The sequence below is a fragment of the Arvicola amphibius genome, chromosome 7 (genome assembly GCF_903992535.2).
Source record: "Arvicola amphibius chromosome 7, mArvAmp1.2, whole genome shotgun sequence".
Classification (NCBI taxonomy): domain Eukaryota; kingdom Metazoa; phylum Chordata; class Mammalia; order Rodentia; family Cricetidae; genus Arvicola; species Arvicola amphibius.
In genome coordinates, this window is record NC_052053.1 from 52351830 (window position 1) to 52371484 (window position 19655).

At 42.8% G+C, this 19655-nt stretch overlaps 1 protein-coding gene and 1 long non-coding RNA gene across 12 annotated transcripts in view; one reads left to right on the plus strand and one right to left on the minus strand.

Annotated features, from left to right (window-relative positions):
* Positions 1–3827: 3827 nt before the first annotated feature.
* LOC119819377 lies at positions 3828–5136 on the minus strand. Its single transcript, XR_005286256.1, has 3 exons — positions 5066–5136; positions 4750–4949; positions 3828–3952 (listed from the first exon to the last, which is right to left on the minus strand). It is a non-coding gene; the product is annotated as an uncharacterized LOC119819377 (long non-coding RNA).
* Positions 5137–5262: 126 nt separating this feature from the next.
* Mapkap1 (MAPK associated protein 1) overlaps positions 5263–19655 on the plus strand; it is a 222702-nt gene continuing 208309 nt past the window's right edge. For 2 of the 11 annotated variants that reach the window (XM_038336922.1, XM_038336919.1), the window contains exons 1-2: positions 5265–5651; positions 10290–10399. The gene's annotated coding sequence lies outside the window, so the exon portion shown is untranslated. Of the gene's footprint in view, positions 5652–10289; positions 10414–19655 lie in introns of all 11 variants that reach the window. The other 9 variants (XM_038336928.1, XM_038336923.1, XM_038336921.1 and 6 more) reach the window with 9 other exon arrangements.

Sequence of the window (19655 nt, forward strand, 5' to 3'; positions counted from 1 at the left end):
CTTGTCTTCTCTTTCTCCTAATCTTTCTCTCCCTCCTCCTCTTTCTCCTTGTTTCCTCTCTGTGTGATTATTTTTGGTACAAGAATTCACTCTCTAATGCCTAAGAAAGATTTAATTCCTAACAGCATATGCTTGCTGACTGACTAGAGTGTCATAATAGTGGTGACCGTTCTTTGTTAGTAGTCAACAGGTCAGTTCTGTCCATGTGAGTGACAGGTATTAGATCATTTAATTCTCACTGTTCAAAAGCTTATTAGAGTTTTGTCATTCTCTTAAAAAGATTTCCTTTTTAAATTGTGTATATGTGAGTGCTTGAATGTATATATGTTGTTCTCTATGTATATGCCTGGTGCCCAGAGGCCTGAGTAGACTTTGGATCCTTTGGACCTAGAGTTCCAGGTAGGTGTAAGCTGCCTGATGTTGATCGTGGGAACCAACTTCATGTCCTCTGTGAGTGCTCTTAACCACGGAGCATCATCTCCAGCTCCTGTCATTCCCTTTTTATATTTAAGGAGCTGTGTAAAGGGGAAGAAGGTATCTTAGAGTGGTGACTCACAGTGCTTCTGAGTAGCAGAGTGGGGATTTGATCTTTAGAACCTATACATGCTTGGTAGAATGGTTGATTTCCGTTTTAGCTGGGTTTTATGTCTCTGAAAGCCAATTAGACAATTGGGCTTCAGAGTAGATTCAAGAAGGGTAAAAAGAGAGAATCAGATCTAAAGGTCCTAGCCTTGGTTTAACAGATACTAGGTTCCATACCAAGCAGAATGAGAGAACAGAAATCCCTAAACCTTAAAGAACAGCCCAGGAAAATTGAACATCTGCTCTATTCACAACAGATCCCTGAAGGAATCATGGTGGTGTGCATGTAAGAGTCCAGCTGGTGATTGTGTGCCTCTTTCCTTCTACCCCATTTGAAGCAAGAGACCAATCATATACTGTAGCAAGGAGGTTGCTTGTTTGTTCCCGGCCGCTTAGCCCTGAAATAATCACACAGAAACTGTGTTAATTAAATCACTGCTTGGCCCATTAGCTCTAGCTTCTTATTGGCTAACTCTTACATATTAATTTAACCCATTTTATTAATATGTGTATTGCCATATGGCTGTGGCTTACCGGTTAAAGTTCTGGCATCTGTCTCTAGGAGGGCTACATACTGTCTCTTTGATTTCGCCTCCTTTCTCCAAGAATTCAGTTTAGTTTTCTCTGCCTAGCTCTGTTCTCCTATAGCTCTGCTATAAGCCCAAAGCAGTTCCTTTATAGACAATGATATTTATAGCATACAGAAGGGAATCTCACATCACCTCCCCTTTTGTTTAAATAAAAAGGAAGGTTTTAACTTTAACATAGTAAAATTACATATGACAAAACAGGTATCAAGCAAGAATTACAGTTACAATATTATATCTATTTTACCTTTTATCATAACTAGGGAAAACCATACTTATAACTACATATTCTTCAACTCCATCAAAGACTCCAGAAGGATATAATATTACCTAAGTAAACAGGAAGTGCATTGTAAGTAACTTTCACAACTCTAGAATTGACAGAGACATATTGCTACCTGAACAGTCACCCAACGTTCTTTTGTACTGTTGAGGCATCCATCTTCAGCCTACAGACCCATAGTATCCAGCCGACTTTTCCATGAAGCAGGAAATTTTAAAGACAGTTCTGCCTATATTGGCAGTTTGTCAGTCACTTTATTCTGTGTCCTGTAGAATGTCTTGCAGACTCTTTTATGATGCAGGAACCCCAAAGGATCATCTCACCTTTAGGCAAGTTCAGCAGCCATTTCTTTGCAGGTCCTGCATGTCCAGTTCTTCAAGTAGTCCAGGCAAGAGCAGTTTCTTGCCCAAATGGCTAGCCAACTCCATAAGGAGTCTCTTTGATGCCCATCATTCTCTTGAAGTAGACTGGTGCTGCCAGGAGCAGATGTGTCTCATTGTCATGAAAAGCCCTAAGTTCTTAAAAACATTTTAAATGCCATATTTTGTAGTCTTCGAAAGGTTTGAAGAATACCTATCTATCTGAAATACATCTCTGTACATCTAGAAAGTTTAACTAACATGACTACAAGCTTGACTATTATAAATAATTATCTATTAACTGTGTTTCTAATTACACATTACATTTTTAAATGAGCTGCACAAATACAATACCTTAATCAAGAGCAGAAATATATATATATACATATATATATACACACACAGTATAACAAAGTTGACCTTAAATTTTTAAACCAAAATCCATACCAATGCAAGTCTCTATAGCACATCCCCTTTAAATGTAAACAAACATTTATAAACAATTATTTAGGGAATGTGAATGTAGTTCTCTAGACTACTTTCTGCTCATTGGGGGTGCCATTAATCAGGTCTTTTATGGTGTATCCTGTGTGGTAGGTTCATCTCAGTCAGCAGTTGGGTGAAATAACTTTTTTGGGGGGTGTTTATGGTGACTTTTCAGGGGCTCTTGATCCATCAAACCATATTCATCTGGAAGCAATCCACAGGTTCTCATCCTCCGTGGAAACAAAAGAAGAACCTCTTTTTCAAAGCAACATATCCTTAGACCCAAATTCTGAAGTCAAGTTATCTTTGTAATATACATGCTGGTTTAGCTTAGCAGCCCATATAATGAAATGTTTCTCTGTACTTAGTTCCTTCACAGTAAAAAAAAAACAATAATATTCATAATCCAGACTCTGTGAATTTTTTAATCTTTGTTTGGTTTATTCTTTGTTTATTCCTTTTAAGTAATGACTGCACTCTGTCTCTTTAAAGACTTTACCATTTTTTAAAACCATTTACTTTTTAAATATAACTTTCTATAGTCATTTTCTACATTTATCCAACACTGTGACTCATTTAGAGGTCTTTTAAATCTAAATATCTCCTATTTTGTATCTGTAATTCTTTACTATCTTGAAGAGCTTTTAAAATGGTAAGCAGCTTGGATTGCAGCTGCTCTGGATGTTGGCTCCACCTCTCTCCACTTTCAAAATGGTGGAGGTGCCATTACTGCTAGCTCTGGGAACACCAGGTAGGAGAATGATCGTGCAGCATACAAACCCTTTTTATCCAAGTATAGCTAAATATGCTAAGCAGAGCATTGCATGGCTTGGAAACATCTCTGTGTATGGCGGCAGGAATCAACCATGCTCTCCTAGCAGTCCTGATCCCACCGCCTGCCCAGGTGGGTGGTGGTGGGGGCGCTGAGCTGCAGGCATGGTCTCAGCTACTTTCCCAAGCCAGAATACAAGCACCTGGGCCCACAAACCCTATTCAAGTGCTCCATAGCCAGACCTCCAGAAAGAGTCAATCTTGAGCTGTCACCACCCAACTTTTATTATTTTTTTTTAAGACAGGATCTCACTATGTAATCCTGACTGGCCTAGGACTTGATATATAAACCAGGCTGGCCTTAGGCACACAAATATTTGTCTGTCTCTGTCAGCTTAAATTTTTGAGACTGTGCCTCTCCTCGAATCTTGGTAGTCAACAAATTAGGTAAGACTGACCAGCCAGCCTGCCCCTGAGATCTGCCCACCTCTGTCTCTCTAGGGTTATATATGTGCAATGCCAACATGCAGATTTGTACTTGAGCTGTGCAGATCAAACTCAGGTCTTCATGTCTGTATACCAGGTGACTTACTAGCCATCTCCCAGCCCTCTGCCACTGTTTCTACTCCAGAAAGTTAACCATCTTACATCTCACCCAGACCTCCTTCCATTACTGAAATGGTTGTTATTCTCACTATTCTGTGTGTGATAAGAGTATTAACATTTGTTATGATGTGTTAGGAACTTTGCTGCTTTTTATTATAATCAACCTATTTTATTCTCATATTCTGAGCAATACTCAGAAGTTGGAACCATTGTTATTGGAAGAAATCAAGAGGTGTAGTGTTCAAAGACTCACAAAAATATAGACTTGGTATTTGACTCTGTAAAAAAAAGAATTTTTAAAATTAAATTTGTTTAAAATTTCATACATGCATACAATATATCTTTTTATTTTGTGGCTTTTTAAGACAGCCTTTCTCTGTATCTTTGGAGCCTGTACTGGAACTCACTCTGAAGACCAGGTTGGCCTCGAACTTACAGAGATCCATTTGTCTCTGCCTCCTGAGTGCTGGGATTACAGGCATGCACCACCACCACCGCTTGGCTTAATGTATCTTGATCATATTCATGCCCTCCCCTAACTTGTCCCAGATTCACCCCTAGTCTCTCCCAAATTCCTGACTAACGTCCTCCCCACTTAAATTTTTTTTTTTAAATTAAATTCCAATTTGTTTTGCCCATGTACTTCTGACTTTGAGGTCATCCATTGGAGATGGCTGACCTACCAGGGCACATTTATGGTAAACAACCTCCTCCCCCATAGCCACCAACTGTCAATAGCTCCTCATCTAGGAGTTGGGGCTTTGGCGCTCCCCACTTCCATTCTAGAACATTGACTGGCTTGGTCTTATGTGGGTCTTGTAACCTGAGCTTCTGTGAATTCATGAGTGCAGAGAGCCTGTCACGTCCATAAGATATTGATTGCTAGCCGGGCGGTGGTGGCGCACGCCTTTAATCCCAGCACTCGGGAGGCAGAGGCAGGCGGATCTCTGTGAGTTTGAGACCAGCCTGGTCTAGAAGAGCTAGCTCCAGGACAGGCAATTAAGCTGCAGAGAAACCCTGTCTCGAAACCCCCCCCCCCCCCCAAAAAAAAAAAAAGATATTGATTGCTCCTGACCTCTGGCTCTTGCCATCTTTCTGTTCTCCCTTCCGTGATGCTCTCTGAGCCTTCCAGAGTGGAGGTGTGATGTATCCCAGTTTGGTTGAGCACTCCATAGACGTTCCATCTCTATACTTTGGTCAGTTGTGCGTTTCTGTATTAACCACTGTCCACAGCAATATGAAACTTCTCTGATGAGCTCTGAGAGCAGCGCTAATCTGGGTGTTGAGATAGGAATTTTAAAAAGTTTGATAGCAAATAATAACTGCAGTGAACTCCTCTTTCTGACGTAGAGGTTAAGCTGAGGACTGTGCCAAAAGTGAGAATAACTTACAGAGGGCTGACAGTTTAGGTCAGACAGAAGTCAGCTAACTTGCTCCAGACAGGCCTGGACGCAGCGCGCGTGCGCAAACTGTCCGTCAGGCTCCGCCCCCGCCCCGCCCCCTGGGAGGTGCTCGCTCCTGGCTCTGGGGCTTGCGCACTGCGTCCCCAGCCAGAGGCGCCTTCCCGACCGGGGACTTCCGGTACGCCGGGTGCGGTTCCGGGTCGTGTCGCGGCTCGGGGTAACAGGGCTGCTGTTGCCGGCCGGCGGCGGCGGGGCGCGGCGGGGCGCGGCGGGGTCATGAGGGCGAGTCTGGGGCGCGGCAGCCGAGCCGGCCGGTAGAAGCGCCGGTCCTCGAGGTGCAGGGGCCGAGAGGCGTGGGGAAGCCGGGGCCTCCCTCAGGGACGTGTCCTGGGCGAGGCGGCCCGTAGTGTGGAAGCAGCTTCAGGTAAAGGTTGCCCCAGCCGCCGCCCCCTGTGACCCTCAGCACTCCGCTGCCCGTGCTGCCCAGCGGCCGCCCGTCGGGGCCGTGCTCGGTGGCCTGGGAGCATCCGTTTCCTGGCCCTTCCCGAGCCTGACAGCTGGGTGTGTGACTTAGGTGAGGAGAGGCTGTGGACCTGGTGGTGTGGGGGCGGGAGCGGGGACCCCAGGCACCGGCGGCTTCAGGCCTAGGATCGGCAATGTCCGGTACCCCAGCTCCATTCCGTGAAATCAGGTCTTCAAAGCATTGCCTGGGCAGTCCTGACACAGTCCTGCAGATTGTTTTCCTCTCTGGAGTGCTGCTGGGAACTTGGATTCCGGTTTTTCTGTTTATGGGAGTGGCAGGTGTTGTGTAGCTGGGGAGTGGGTGGGAAGAAGAAAAGACCATAGTTTACAGAAGTGTAAGATGAGCCAGGGACCTAGAAATTTGTTACACTTTCTTTGAATGATTGCAAATATTTGAAACTGTCGCGGTCCCCAACTCCGTGCAAAGCACCATGCTTGTTATAAACCTCCAACAGCCAAGTCCAAAACCTTCTCCGGTGTGAATAGTGACGTGGACACACACATCAGTTAAAACGTCGGCATTCACTTGACGAACAGAAGGGATGGGTCCCTCCAGTGAACACCTGTTAGAGCAGAAATAAAGTGCGTTATTCCTGTGTTTTGGGGCCCCACTAGCTGCAATGAAAGTACTTGCTCAGTGATAATTGACCCCATCTTTTTCAGCTTCCACGTCTGCAAACTCACTGGAGTCTGAGGTTGACGGGGCATACCAGGGGCCTCTTTCCTATTCAGCTGGGTGCTCACCTCTGCCGTCAGCTACTAAATGTGCAGAGTGCCTGCATAGCATCTTTGCGCCTATGGCTCCTGGCTAGTTTTTACAGTTAAGTTTACTAAAGTCCCCATTATAGGCCTTCCCTCTGGATAAGTAAGATCTCAAATCACTTTTGATTTGTTCCCAAGTACTGAAAAAAGAAAGTTTACCCTGCCGCATCTAGAAGCTTCCCGGGTTTTGGTTTCTAACACATTATTTATGCTTCCCACGGTTCAACTGTAGGTGGTCTCACTTAACCAATTAGGGACAATCCAGTGTCTAATGATTTCTTTCTTTACTTTTTTCCTAAGAATTATCTTTTAAATATGTGTGTCCATGTGGGGTTTGTGTGAGGGCAGTTGCCTGCAGCAGTGAGAAAAGCAGAAGAGGGTGTCAGATGCCCTAGAGCTGGAGTCACTGGTGCTTGTGAGCTGAACATGTGGGTGCTGGGAACTGAACTTGGGTCCTCCACAAGAGCAGTCCTGGCTCTTAACTGTGTCTCTAGCCCTGGGATGATTTCTTTACCTAGAACCCTATAATCACTTGTTATTTATAGTCATTTGATCTAGCAAGCATTTATTGTGTGTAGCTATAGGTCAGGCACTGTAGTACAGTTTAAGAAGACTCAGTCGCGGGGCGGTGGTGGTGCACGTCTTTAAAGCCAGCAATCGGGAGGCAGAGGCAGGCAGATCTCTGTGAGTTCGAGGCCAGTGTGGTCTACAAGAGCTAGTGCCAGGACAGGCTCCAAAGCTACAGAGAAACCCTGTCTCAAAATAAAACCCAACAAAACAAAACCCAAAACCAAAGATTGTCATTTTGTGCTGTGAGAGGGAAGTTGTCCCTGGCATGAGGAGTTTCTCTGGAGTGGAGGTAGTGCAGTGTTAGCTTTTGAGAAATGACTTCTGGTCAAGGGAATGAGCATAACGCAAGGTAAATTGAACTTTAGTTTTTCTCATTTAATCCTTTTAACTAAAACTTATAGACAGGAAGACACAGGGTAATTACACAACTGGTATGAGACAGAGCCAGGTCTTGCCTTCTTTCTTTCCATGGCACTCTATGCAGGTACATATTGAAACAGCAGAGTAAGAGGGAAAAGAATGTTGAAATGGACAGCAAGAAACTCCTCTAAAGGCAGGCAAGGCAAGGTTCTATGGTGCAGGCCTGCTGCTTGACAGGCTGAGACAGCAGAGTACTTGCACAGATTGCTTGAGGCTAGCCTGGGCGTTAGGGAAACCCCTTTTTAAGAAAAAGACATGTTGGGCTGGAGAGATAGTCCAGCAGTTAAGAGCTCAGGAGGCTCTTATAGAGGACCTGGGTTCAGTTCTCAGTACCTGCATGGGTGCTCACAACCATCAATAATGGGATCTGATGCCCTCTTCTGGCATGCAGGCATACGTTCAGACAACATGCATACACATAAATAAAAAAAAATATTTGTTAGCCGACAGTGGTGGCTCATGCCTTTAATTTTAGCATTTAGGAGACAGAGGCAGGTGGATCTTCGTGAGTTTAAAGTTAGCCTGGTCTGCAGCCTGAGTTCCAGGATGGCCAAATCTACACAGGGAAACCCTGTGTCCACTCCCTCTCCCCCATAAAAAAGGAAAAGAAGAAGAAAAGAAACCGAACACCCTAACCTGAGCTTTCTAAGCAACAGTTCAGATTTGGGATGTTCAAGTTAGCAATGCTTATCTAGTAAAGTCTGTGAACTGGCTCCAAAACTCAGAAAAATTTGAAACCCGAAACCACTTCTGACCCCAAACATTTTGAATAAGGAATTCTCAACCTACCAATTGTCAGGTTCACCTAATGACAGCTACAACGTCTCTGGGATGTGGTCCCAGAGGGTGAGTGGGTTTCTAGTGCGAGTAAAACCAAGTCATTGCACCTGTTTCTCAGCTGTTAGATAATTTATTGGAAGTCAGTGTCCCATGAAGTCTTACTCAAATCAAATTACAAAAAGTTCCAGGCATATCACTGGGATGTGGCCATTGCTGCTTTTAGCCATTTGAGAGGTCAAGTGGAAGGGCTAGGTTCTGAGAGCACGAATGCCAGGCAGTCAGGATCAGTTTATCAACTTGCCAGTTGATAAAGACTTGGAGGGTCTGTGATTCATTCAGCAGTTACAGGCAAAATGTTAGGACCTTGAGATGCCACTGGGAATAAAGCCAGGTCCCCACTTTGTGGCCATAGCATTCCAGTGGGGAAAATGTGTGTAGATGAAGTAGCACATTCTGTATATGCTGCCCCAGGGTCTGTTCCTGTGAGGGAAGGTGTGAGCATCACCCTGGTTTTATAGATGAGGGAACTAGGGCATGGAAAAGATAAATAACTTCTAGGGGTGGGTGCAGCTCAGTGGTAGAGTTAGTACTTAGCATGAGTGAGGAACCAAAAAGTAAAAGAAAAAAGTTTTCTGAGTTTTATACAATTGATATTTTGACCTAAAGGATTTCTTCCAGCCTCTTCAGTGCTGTGCCAGGTTGCTTGTTCTTGCTGTCTGAATGTGGACCTGATTGAAATGCTACAAAGAGGAGCCAGCTGTGTGCAGCGCTCCAGTGTGCTGTCGCTGGCTAGGCACAATGCAGAGTGGAGGTGGTCTCTGCACTCAGGGCCCACCACTGATGTACTGTTTCAGGGGTGTTTTTTTTGTTTTGTTTTGTTTTTAGGGTGGGTGTATTTTGCTTGTTGACTCAACTGAAGACTTTGAAAACCGTTCCAGTTCAGTGGGTTTACAAGATCTTAAGAGATAGGTTATTCCAGCCTTACTATTAAGGATGCAGCCAGATGTCAGATTGCCACATGACAGAGAAGTCTGTTACATTTCCCACTGAAGGTGCCCTGACCTTGTGTTTACAGAAAGAAACCTTGTCTTAGAAGCACAGAAGTCTGGGAAATTGCTAGAGAGAGGAGTATTTTAGTTCTTGCCAATCTAGTTCTCAGAGTGGCCAGTGTATGATTTTCTCATGTCATCAGGCTAAATTTTGAAGGGACGAGGAGACCTTGTGATACTTGGATTTGGTGCTTGTCTCACTGTAAACACCATCAAGTTTGTCTTCCCTGGCCTTCTTCGTAATACCACAAAGTGATTTTCCTTCAAAAAGTTCTGCGTACCATGTTCCTGTTGCCCTCACAGCCCTTTATAGTGGGTGGAGTTACACAGGGGAGCAGGTAGAACTTATTGAGATGAAAAACTTGGCAGCCAGAAAAGCACAGCTTTGTAGAAAGTGTCTTCTCAGAGAGGGACTCACCTTCAGGATAAGCTTCGTTGGGCAACACCTTTGAAGTTTGGGCAAATCATTTCCAGATCCTTGAATCTTTCCCTCTCTGGATGGTGAATAGTGAAACTCAAGTCTTGCTGAAGTCTTTTTCAGGAGCTGCTGTGCTTAGTTAGAGTTTACACAGCAGGGTACTCTCTTGCACGCCAGGCCATGCCCTGCCTTTATCCTCTGTTCTTGCCTCAAGATTGAAAGGGGACAGAGAGTCACCCAGCAGAGTAAGAGAAATATGGTCAAGGAGTTCCCAGCCTGAGTTCAATTTATTTTTATTTAAATCCCCCTCTTTAACTAGGTGAAAATTGAAGAAATATTGGTCTGTTAGATACTTGTTTTTATTCATACTGTATTGTATAAAGAAATAATATGAAATATAAAAATGAAGAGAATAAATCCTAAGCAGTCATTCAGAATTTATTAACTCTACTTGGCAGCAATCTGGGTGTATCAGGGAAATGGATGTAAGATAGGAAGCATAAAATTTGAACCGAAAGTAGAAGATAGTTTTTAAAAAATTAAAAAATGAGAAAATGGAGAGGAACCACTTAAACAAACTTGAAATTTTGCAGAAAGGTGTTAGAGTCACTTCTGGGGTTATTGTGATTGCTTGAGAAATAAATTGACTGTTATGTCAGATCCCCCTAAATGTGTGTTTTCATGTTTCCAGCATGTTTTCATGACTGTGCTTCTGCTGTTGGTACAGATAAGTTGGCTGAAGGCCTATAGCTTCAAAGGAACAACGATATTTAGCAATCGCCCCCACTGCCTTGTTTTAAGGTACTGTGCTCTAAGTAAGTACTGCTTCAGCAGGGAATTAGTAGAAAGTCATTTGAAAGAATGTGTTTCTTTTGTAGCTCTTTTTAAAGATGAACTTTTGTTTTATGTACATATTTTACCTGCATGTATATATGTGCTTACATGGGTTTAGTTCCCATGGGGGCTGGAAGAGGGCATTGTATCCCCTGGAACTGGAGTTAAACACAGTTGTGAACTGCCATGTGGGTGCCAAGAACTGAACTCAGTCCTCTGAGATGCTGAGCCGTCTTCCCAGCCCTTGCAAACAGCAGCTCTTTGATCCAGGATGCTTAGTGGTGCAGCTTGAGTACTGAAACAGTATGGAACAAAAGCTTGAAACCACACCCCCCTGGGTTTCATGCAGGTTGTCGACCACTGACTGTGTGACCTAACAGTCTGCAGAGTGGTAGGGATGCCAGCCTACAGTCCTTGTGAGAACTAAGTGACCGTGTCAGTACCTTATATGAACTGCAGTGCTTCTGGAAAGATGCAGGGTCTGCTACAGGGACACAGGACATTCAGGACTGACTAGGTAGTTATGAGTGAATAAGAATTTTTTTACATCTGGATCCTGAGATTAATCACTGTAATTTTGATTGTACTTTGTGAATTACTTAGCATAAATGACTGCTATGTTATATTGAGACAAGTTTCAGTATGCTGTTTTTGGGTGGTTAAATAAGTTGATCTGATGAATAACATTAGAAACTTACACTAAAGCTGGGCATGGTGGCAAATGCCTTTAATCCCAGCACTTAGGAGGCAGAGGCAGGCGAATCTCTGAGTTCGAGGCCAGCCTGGTCTATAGAGTGAGTTCCAGGACAGCCAAAGCCACACAGAGAAACCCTGTCTTGAAAAGCCAAAAAGAAAAATAATACTAAAAAGAAAAGAAAAAAATTAGAAATGTGCTTCTGTGGTCTTGCTTTGTTTGATAACTATCCTTAGAAGTGGCTAGAGAAGGAATGTTTGTCAGGTGCAGAATCCAGAGCTAGGGCAGGGCGTCAGTGTCTGGGCCACCAGTAGCAGTTTCTGCCTTGATTTGTCCATTCTCCTTACTCATTTGCTTTTATTGCTTACAGAAAGCCATTTTTCATTATTTGTGAGTGAATGATTGTAGGTATAACTTTGTGATATGAAGTTTAAAGATTCGGTGAAACTGTTTATTGCTGGCAAAAGTTGATGTCTGACCTGTCTGATTGTTAAGTTGTTAAAATTTGGTATAACTTCTGAAAAGACCTTGAGCAGTATTTATTTATGATGGAGTTATGCATTCATAACTTGTAGTTTTAGTTTTAGAAACCTCTGTTAAAGGATTATAGATGTAGAAAAATGTTCATGTTCAAGGATGTTTCCTGTAGGTGGCCATTATGGCCTAAAATTGTAATTTCATTGCTTGGGAAACTGAGGTAGGAGGATCGTGAATTTGAGGGTTGCTTGGACTATATACCAAGTTTCAGACCACTTGGGTTACATAGAGAGGCTCTCAAAAAAAATCATGAAAGAATTGCATTTATATTGGTATGGTGAGCCCATGTTGCCATCACCTGTTTGTTCACTGCCCAGTGGGATAGCGACTAGCCCTTTGACAGCTTAGTCTTACTTCCAGGAGGGGTTTGTGCCTTTATGGAATTAAGGCCTCTAGTTGACCAGTTGATAGAAAGAGGTTGTTTGTGAGTTTAAAGCTTATATATTATAAAATGCTTCTTTGATAGAGAAAGTAAGTTGTGTTAAACACACACACACACACACACACACACACACACACACACACACACATGCCAACCAGGGACTGGCAAGATGGCTGAATGAGTAAGGACACTTGTTACCAAGTCTAATAAACTGGGTTTAATTTCCAGAACCCAAATGATGAGACAGTGAGGGGATGGGAAAATTGGCGGGGGTGGGGTCATACAAGTATAAAGCAAAGGTTAACCAGGGTACAACATAGTTTTGTTGTGTGTGATGTGCATGTGTGGGTGAACCATGTGCCATGGTTCCTGAGTGTCAAGGTCAGAGGACAGCTTTAGAGTCAATTTTGGCCTTCCAGGGATTGAACTCCAGTTATTAGGCCTGGCAGCAAGCTCTGTACCCACTGAACCATCATTTTTCTAATGGCTCATGGGTTGAGGGACTCTAAACCATAAGTGGTTCGGCTACTCTACTAAGAAAGGCAAAAGTGACATTTTTATAGTAAGAGTGAAGAAAAGCAAAGAAAACATTTGGTTGTGGTTGTACAGTTGTCCTGTCTAATCTCTTCAAAGATTCCCTAGCTACAGAGGTACAGGTTAGATGTAGCTGTGGTTGACTGGCTGAGCTTAGATTCTGTTTTACTGTAATGTAGGCAAGCATTTACAAGAAATAGATCAAGTCAGTTTTGCTTATGTTTACAATTTAGGCAAGGTTAAAGTCACCTATGTGGTCTAAATGACTTTGTCTGCTCAGGGTGGGCTCCATTTTAAGTTACTTTCACAAGAGCAAATTCCATCTTTTTTATTTTTTTATTTTTTATTATTTTTTTTTTTTTTGGTTTTTCGAGACAGGGTTTCCCTGTAGTTTCTAGAGCCTGTCCTGGAACTAGCTCTTGTAGACCAGGCTGGCCTCGAACTCAGAGATCCGCCTGCCTCTGCCTCCCGAGTGCTGGGATTAAAGGCGTGCGCCACCACCGCCCGGCTCATCTTTTTTATTTTGTAAGAAAAAAATTGAAGGCAAAAGTTTGTTTAGATATTAATTTTTCTGATGTCAGTAAAGTATGAATATTAAAATGACATGGTGAATTTTCACCTTAGACTCCTCCAATTATATATTTCATAACTGAAATAATATCAGCTTGCACATTAAGTGCTATGGCCAGTTAGGTGAGTTTTTTAACTGTGCATGGTAATTTTCCTGTATGTGATATCAAATCAAGCACAAAATTTAACAAGTGTGTGAGCATATTTAAATCAGAAAAATACCAAGCAAGTTGTTTCCTTTGTAAACTGCTCTGTCCAAAGCATTCTGTGTATTATCAGAATGAAAAATGACAGCACTTTGTCATCTGCTCAAATTGATACCGCACTCTTCAGGATGACAGCTGAAAAGGCCCACAGGTGCCATATAAAGAGGTGACCATGTTGTCATATTTCATTTCGGCATCCCTCTGCAAAGCCATAATTACCTAATTAGGTTGTTAATTAGGAGATTAGCATTTCACTATATTGATAGAATGCTCTTTACCAGTGTGGGGCTAGATACAGATTTGTCTGCCCTAATTTATAATCTTTGTCTGTTTTGTATTTATTTATTTGCTTAAGCTCCTTGTGTGGAGCAATTGAGTTTATCTGAGAAACAGTTTGTTTACAAGCTAATGAAGCTTTGATAACTCACTGAAGTTGCTGTATGAACAAAACTAAAGAATGGCCACAGTCCCAAAGAGATTGTGAAAATTCTGAATTGATAGAACTTCTATTACCATAGGCAACAAACACACAAGAATCCAGATTGTTGGTCTAAAGCCCAAAATGCAAAATCTGCATGTGAAGTGTGACAGATGTGTGTGCCCTAAACTAGGCCTAGGGTTTAGCTTTAGTTGTATTGAAATGATGCACTCTTTTTATTTGTAGTTGAGAAACTGAAGCTTGCTCAGTGACTTGAGAATAAGTATATCCACTCCCTTAGTCATGAGTCCAGCTTTATTTCACTTGTACCTTCTGTCCCTTGGTCTTTGCTGGGGACATTTTTTTAACCATTCTTTAGCCTGAGTCCTTTTGGAATTTGAAGTATTTCATAGTATCCTTACATTGGTATTTGGACTATGCATTATGTCTAACATTCTTTTTAGGGGTGGGGGGGCATCACTTCCTTTCTCAGTATAGTGCCTATAGTTGATATCATAGGTGCCTTCCCTATCTTTTCATTTCAGAGCCTCTCTCTCTTAACCAATGGGTCTCAACCTTCCTAGTGATCTGACCCTTTAATATGATTCTTCATGTTTTGGTGACCCCCCCCAACCATAAAATTATTTTTGTTGCTACTTCATAACTGTAATTTTGCTACTGTTATGAGTTTTTTTTAAATATTTATTTATTATGTATACAATATTCTGTGTGTATGCCTGCAGGCCAGAAGAGGGCAGCAGACCCCATTACAGATGGTTGTGAGCCACCATGTGGTTGCTGGGAATTGAACTCAGGACCTTTGGAAGAGCAGGCAATGCTCTTAACCTCTGAGCCATCTCTCCAGCCCTACTGTAACATAAATAGCTGTGCTTTTTGGTAGTTGTAGGAGACCCCTGTGAAAGGATTGTTTGACCCCCAACCATGGGTTGACAACTACTGCTCTAAGCAGTAGTTTAGCTACTGCCTTTTTCTTCCTCTTTTTGAGAAAAGACTACATAGGGTCTTTCTATGTAGCCCTGGGAGGCCTGGAACTCACTGTGTAGATCAGGCTGGCTTTGAAGTCACAGAGATCCACTTGCTTCTTGTCTTCCAGGTTCTGAGATTAAAGGTATGTGCTGAACAGTACTCAGAAGGGTGAAGAAGCTAGGTGACAGGGCAGAAAATTTCCAGAGAGAAGTTTTTGTATGTGAAGGTCGAGTGAATACTACTGAAGTAGTTCTGTGTGGAGGGAAAGCACTAAAGGACGGGTGGGAAGTGATGCTGCCGGGAAGACAAGGTTCAGAGTTAGGTGGAGTTGAGGAAGTCAGTGAAAGACTTTAGAACAGGTTAGGAAGCCGTTGTAACAGCTTAGGTGAGAGCCTGTGGCTTGCTTAGGTTATTGGAATAATAAGAACCGGATGAGTTCTTGAGAGAAAAGAGCTAGATTGCACAGGGTTCTGATTAAATGCCTTTGGGATCCATGGAAAGGAAGGAGTAAAGACTCCTTTTTTGATAGCTCATTCTTTGTAATTTCATAAAATTACATAAATGTACAAATTGACACAGTCAAAGTCAAATTGACTTTGTCAAATTGACACAGTCAAGGCCAAAATCTTATTTCCATTTTAACTCCAAGGAAACAACACTAGTAGCTAATTTTCTTAAAACGCTACTAGCTGATATCTGAGAAGGATATGAACTTTGGAATATTGGATTAGAGCCCTGTTGTGGGCAGCAGCTTTGTGAGACTGGGAAGAGTTGAGATTTAGAGAAACCGTACTTTTTCTCAGCTTCTGGTTGGTGGGATCCCATGCACAGCCTTTGTGTTTTCCTCGTGACACTTGAGCCTTCTTGTTTCTTGTCATCTGACTTATCCCAAACCAAATATCTGCTGGACTGCTGACCGAGGCAGTGTATCACCTCTCTGACTTCTCAGGCCAGAGTGCTGATGCTCTTGCACATGGGCATTTTCCTTGAAAGTCAGATGTGCTGCTGGACTAATTTTACAGGTTAAGGTTTTGATTATTGTTAGTTCAACACAGAGAAGAACATCGTTGATACTTTTAGGTTAGAGTCACTGGAGCCAGAAATCTTGGATTATTGTCTTAGGGTTTCTGTTGATCTGAAGAGACACTACAACCACAACCCTTGTAAGGAAAACCTTTAATTGGGGTTGGTTTGCAGTTCAGAGGTTTAGTCCATTATGATTGTTGAGGCAGGAAGCATGGCAGCCGACAGGCAGACATAGTGATCGACAGGCCTCAGGAAGTGAGAGAGAAAGAGAAGACAGATAGAATGGGTCTGGCTTGAGTTTCAGAAACCTCAAAGCCCATCTTCAGGGACACAAGTTCTCTAACAAGGACACACCTACACCAATAAGGCCATACCTCCTAATAGCCCCACTCCCTATGAGCCTGTGGGGAGCCATTTTTATTCAAACCACCATTGAAGTAGCGTGGATTCTAGCCTTCCTTGTCTGTACTCCTTTTTTTTTTTATTGAGATATGTATGAGTCACATACCATAGCATTCACCCTTTCTAGGGTACAATTCATATATTTACAAAGCTTTTTGTCCATCACCACTGTTTAGAACAGTCAGACCCCAGTCGTGTGTCATTCTCCCCTGTCCTGTATCCTGTCCCCACTTCTCTCCCTCTACTCCTGACATTTACTGCTCTAATTTGCATCTCTATGGTTTTGCTTCTTGTCAGCCTTTTATAGAAATAGAGTTGTAATCTGTGGCTTTTTGTATCTGGGCTCTTTTGCCTAGCAAAATGTTGAATTATTATGCCTTATTTTCCTTTCTCACCATATGTGTGTACCACCTCTTGTTTATCCTTTCACCAGTTGGCCTTTTTGGTTATTATGCTGTGTGAACAAACTTGTATGTGAACATGTATGTTCAGTTCTCTAGGGTGCATGTTGAGCCTACTGCTCACATGGTAACTCTGTGAGGCTCTGCCCAGTTGTCTCCCATAGTGATTGTACCATGCTTACATTCCTAGCATATCTTTACAAGGCTCTGTTGGACAGTGGTGGAAGCCAAAAAAGGTTTGTTATGATTTCCTCACAAGGACGATCCACTGGGAACTTCTTTCTTACAGGGAACAGTGTGAGTTTCCAAGCCTGTAAAGAGAGGAATTGCTTAGAATTTGGAAGTTTATGTAGCATGCTTGAATGCAGGTAGAGAGAGAGTGTGTGTGTGTGTGTGTGTGTACACATGTGAGTCTGTGTGTATATGCATGTGTGTGTGTGCCAGTCTGTCTGTCTCTTACTCTGTCTTAGTCTCTCTTTCGCTCTCTATGTGTATGTGTGTGTGTGTGTGTACACATGTGAGTCTGTGTGTATGTGCATGTATGTGTGTGTCAGTCTGCCTGTCTATCTCTTACTCTGTCTTAGTCTGTCTCTCTCTGTGTGTGTGTGTGTGTGTGTGTGTATGTGTGTGTGTGTCTAATACAGCTTCTGGGTTTTCTTCGTAGGGCTTCATGCTTTTGAGCCTGTATTTATTCTGTTTCTGTTGTTGTTTCTTGGGCTTTCTTGCTGTACACATTCCCTGGTCAAGCTCATTCACTTATGACTTCATCTGTCACATGTATGTTGATATCTTCCAGATTTTCTCAGAGTTTTCTCCAGAGCTACACGTATGTCTCCCTCCTACCCCCAGTGGTTTAGCTGTATAGCTCAAGTTGATCTCAGACATGTGGCCTTCCTTCCTCTGCCTCCAAAGAACTAATATTACAAGTGTAATTTGGGTCTTGCTGATCTCTTTGGGTAGTCCATTTTCAAGTTCATTGTGTCTGAAATTAACTCGTTATCTGCACCCCCACCCCCATCTGTTAACCTGCTCCTGTTAAAACTCTTTTAAAAAGTTTGTGTATCACATACATAGAGGTCAGAAAACAACTTTCAAGAGTCAGTTCTGTGTTACATGGGCTCTGGGGATCAAACTCAGATGAGTCTTGGCAGCAAGCGTCTTTACCTGCTAAGGCATTCTGTGACCTGTGTTTCATTGTTGACAGTGTAAATGTTCCCTTCTGCATTCACTCAGTCACCAAGTTCTACTTTTTATCTCTGGAGTTGTTCCTGAGTTTACGAAAGCACCTTGTGGCTTCACTTGAGACTTCAGCCTCTCTTCCTTGGGCTGTTGTCACAGATTCACAGTAGTCTTCTGCCTTGTCCATTGATGAATCTTCTGTATACTGTGATTCCTAACAGTCTTTGAAATGCTCATTTCATCAGCAACTTTGAACTCTGTGTAGGTTTAGTTAATAAATACATGGTCTGCTATTTCTTGCTTTAGTACAGACTATATTGAAGGTTGCTGCTTGGCCTGTCTTTTAACTATTCCAACTTCTTTCTCATCGTTGCAGATTCATCATAAACCAGGGAGTAATAGCAACAGTAATAGTAGGCATCTAGGTAGTGCCTGTCATGGGCCAGGCAGTATCATAAGTACATAACATTAATTTATTCAGTCAGTCTCTCTCATTCTGAGTAGCCATCAAAATGATTCCCATTTCCAGATGAGGAAATAACCATAGGGGTTGTTATTTTCCATAGACCCTATAGTGAGTACCAAATCCAGATTTGGACCTAAGCAGCTTTATACTTGATTGTTCTCAGCCCCTCAGACCTGCCTTCTGCTGACCCCCCCCCCCCTTTCCTTGAGATGTCTTACAATAAGGATCCTGTCTTTGATTTCATACCATCCATGGAAAAGAGGATTTTATTGAAAACTTCCTGATCAAGGAGCCAGCATTACAGAGCAGTGTCAGCTCTTTTGCGACTGCTCTTCAGGTGGGTAAATTGAAGTGATGACTTTCATTGTCTTGGTCACACATATGTCTTGAGAAGCCTTGTGTGAGCAGCCAATTTCACTTAGCCATCTGTTCGTTGTGATTCTGTAGCACACTATTGGAATCCAGTGTGGCTCTCATGCTTTATGGTGACCATTTGTATTCTTGTGTTTTCTCCACTGTCTGAATTTCCCCTTATGGATGAGGACTGCAGCTGAGCACTTGTTACCCTGACTTCCTGTGTGGGAGGTACAGATGTTTGTGCCCTCAGTGTGCACAGTAGGTTTGAGAGTGTGGTTAGTAGACTTAGGGACAGAATGTGTGGTTTCAGGGTAGAGTGCTGGAGCCAGCCTACCGGGGCTTTATCATGGCTCTGCCTCTTCCTTGTGTGGCTTTTGGCAAGTCTGCTTCTGTTTATTGATCTGTGGAACATGGATAGTAGTAGAATCTACGTCATAGTTTTGTGAACATGAGAAGTGACTTGTCCAAACCATACAATTGGGGCTCTAATAGTTGGGGAACTGGAATTCAGGTTTCCTCTGTGGTTCACACATGCCACAGTGCTCATCTGGAGGTCAGAGGACAACTTGAGGGAGTCATCTCTTTCAACCATGTCAGTCTTTGGGTTGAATTTGGGTAGTCAGTCTTGGTGGCAAGTGCCTTTGCTTGCTAAGCCATCTTGCTGGCTCCAGAGAGATCCCTTTAATGTGTGTTAGATCCTATTGTGCTGCTCTTTTCATAACTCTCCTTTGACTCCTCATTTTTCTTAGAGTATCTGTAAGGATTCGTCCTACTTTTCTAGCTCTTACCCCATGCTGCTTGTCCCTCTTGCAGGACTCCTGCGTACTTGAATTGTGGCAGGCATGTGCCAACAGCCTTAGCTTTGCAAATCTTTTTCCTCATTGTTCATATGCACATGGCTTTCCCTGTCTTGCTTTAGGTGGTAAGTCAGAAACTTCACAATGAACCATTCTGGTGCTATTTTGTTTGCAGTGGCAATCTAGTACTCCATCTAGTGTGGCTCGCTCTCCCCTGTGCTGTGCTCCACAGTGCTTCTAGCTGCTGTAGTATACATGCTTTGTTTG